The following is a 3,197-nucleotide window of genomic DNA, read 5'->3' as shown; positions in this document are numbered from 1 at the left end:
ACACCCAGTGGGCTTAGACCACAGAGCAGAAAGGGCCTTGGGGATAAACTGGTCCAAAGCTCACATTTCACAGAGGAGAACATCTTTCTTCTACACTGACTATATCAGTTTCCTATTGCTGCTATAACAAACCACTACAGACTGAGTGACTTAAAACAACGCAATTTTATTATCTTACTGTTCTGGTGGTCAGAAGTCTAAAAGAGGTCCAGAGGGCTGGGTTTCCTCGGAAGTTCCAAGGGAGAATCCCTTTCCTTTTCCTTTCCAGCTTTTAGAGGCAGGCCATCTACATCCTTTGGCTTTAGTCTGCTTCCTACATCTTTAAATCCAGCAGTGTGTCTTCTGTATCCTCTGACCTCCTGCCTCCCTCTTATAAGGATACTTGTGATTACATAGGGTCACCCAGATAATCTCCCCATCTCAAAACACTTAATTTAGTCATATCTGCAAAATTCCTTTTCCCATAGAAGGTAACATGTTCCCATAGAAGCTAACATATAACCCCAGGTCCCAGGGGTTAGATTTTAGACGTCTTTTTTGGGGGGGGAGGGGGCGGACATATTCAACCTACTATGCTGCCAAAAGAGAGAATGTTGTAAACAAACCGCTGAAAATACTTGTTTTCTGCTTTCATTGATAGAGACTCCTGTATGTTGTTAGTCTGGCAAATGTGATGGTGAAGGCAGTAGGCACACAGGCTCCGTCGACCTTCACACAGGCTCTGTCACACCTGGCTCTGCCATTCATAAACTCTTGGACCAAACAACTCATGAACTGTCCATGTTGCTTAAGCATCAAACCTTGAAGGAAGTGGCAGGAAATGAAGCAGCTGAGACAGAGGGTGAGAGGACTGAAATGTCCTACTAAGGGATTCCATGCAAAAATTAGCTCTATTTACCCCATGCATTACCAGCACCTAGAATGGTGCTACCATGATAAATGTTTGAAGAAGAAGAAAAGGAGTGTTCTACTTCATGAACCTGTGCTATGATGGCTACTATGAAAATGATTAGCGTAATTTGGGTTTGACAACTAGATTCTTGAACAAGGCAGTCAAATCTTGTTCTATTTTACATTCTCACATTTAGATACCTAATATCTAATAGGTAGATGCTTAGACATACCTAATAGGCAAGAACCTACTAGATGCATCCTCACATGTACCAAACAGTCAGACTACTAATAGTCCTTAAACTAAATGTTCTCTGTTCCCACAAATAAATGCCAATTTGAAAGAAATCATCTTAGTAGAATATTTATAAATGTTCTCACTTGTCTCTTAGAATATGTTTTTAGAAATATATTCACTAATATTAAATATAAAATGAAACGGACTTGAGAGAAATCTTAAAAACCTTGTCGACTACAGCAGATGTCAGTGTCCTGCCTAAAGCCTCTCAGCATTCACTCCTGTGTGCCAACCCCACACACGAGGCTGCTCCCAACTGCACATTCTTTCCACCCTTTTGCTGAAGGCCTTCTCTGGCCACCAGCTAGCAGGGGCCATGCAGATGGGCCAGGGAGTTAACCTCTCTGGAACTGGGATGAAAAACTAAGTTTTCAAACCTAAGACTGACTGGAACTGGGATGAAAACCTAAGTGCTCTCATCCTTGCATAGATTAGCTCCACAATATATTCTGTAGTCTTGCACAGTAGTCTGGAGCTCCATCTACTCGATAAACACATTTTTATTGGCTTCCTTACTTCACTATCTTACTTTCTTTCTTCTCTCCCAGTGCTTTCTGGAATCACCTCCCAAATAAATTACCTGCATTAAATTTGTGTCTCAGACTTCCTTCTATGACCACAAGTCAAGGCATACCTGCAGCCACCAGAAGCTGGAAGAGACAAGAAACAGATTCTCCCCTAGAGCTTCTGGAGGGCATGCGGCCCTGCCGACATCTTGATTTAAGTCCAGTGAAGCATATGTTGAACCTCTAGCCTCCAGAAATGTGAGCAAATACATTCTGTTGTTTAAAGCAACCAAATTTGTGGTAATTTGTTATGACAGCCTCAGGAAACTAATACAATCTTACACGGAGTAGTCATTCTTTTTAGTAAAATTGAAGCACTTTGAGACTCTCCTACCTCTTTTAGACCTGTAGGATTTAGTTTCTCTGTTTTGAAATGGAAATTTACATGTTCAGAAATAGTTATTTGATGCAGATAACATTACTCTCTTCTATAAAATCCTGCAGTGGTTTGCATCCAATTTAGAATAAAATCCTAATGTCACTGGGCTGCAAAGTACCATGTGGCTCCCGCCAGCCTGGCCACCTCCTCCTCTGGTCCCCACTCTCTGGCTAAAAGGTCTTCTTTCAGATCTTTGAACAAAACTTAGAGCCTCTACACTAACTCTGCTTTTGGCTGGAACACTTTTCTCCCTCATAACTGTGTTGTTATTAACTTCTCCTTGTCATTCAGATCTCAGCTTAAAAGCCAGCTCCTTAGAGAAGCCTTCCTGATTCCCTATCTAAAGTCACTCTCAGATTGCCGTGTTCTATTTTCTGCGTATTGCAGTTCAGTGTCTTCGGTTTCTCTAGCATGATTACTATTTGTGTAATGTTCTCCCTTCCTAGATTGTAAGTTCCATTGCAGGAATATTGTCTATCTGATTTACTGTGCAATTCCTCAATATTAGAATAGAACCTAGCATTCAGGCTTCAACAAGTATTTGTGAGTGGGTGAATAAAAAATAAAAAATAAAAAGAATTATGGCAGAGATGTGATTTAGTAGCCTTTATTATTTCCTCTTCAAGAAGGGTAGCAAACCCAGATGTCTACAGAGCCAAGAGGCTCAGTAAGAGAATGCATGACTGATCTACAGGGATCAGAGGCCAGTCAGACCCTGACAATTCTTGCCATGGGGAATTTGAGCCCAGTGTGACCAGATTTTCTAACTTTTTTTTATTTGAAGAGATACATCTAAAGCCTAGGTTTTCATATGAGGCCACTAGTTTCTCAATATTGTCTCAAATTATTTTAAATGCTGTTCAAGTCAACTGAAATCTGTCTGCCAGTCAGATAAGCTCAAGGCTTCCATTTTGCTGTCTCCTCTTCAGCCTTCCTTAGTTTCCAGGCTGTTAAAGATGAATAATGGAAAAACCTTGAATTGTTAGCCTATCAGAATTTAAAGAGGTAAGACGAGAAGTACAGTTTCAGGAACCCATGTACACCTAAGAAACAAACAAACAAA

Source organism: Pteropus alecto, unplaced genomic scaffold, assembly GCF_000325575.1.
Source record: "Pteropus alecto unplaced genomic scaffold, ASM32557v1 scaffold204, whole genome shotgun sequence".
Lineage (NCBI taxonomy): Eukaryota > Metazoa > Chordata > Mammalia > Chiroptera > Pteropodidae > Pteropus > Pteropus alecto.
The sequence above is the reverse complement of the archived record's forward strand: the minus strand, read 5'-3'. Positions refer to the sequence as shown.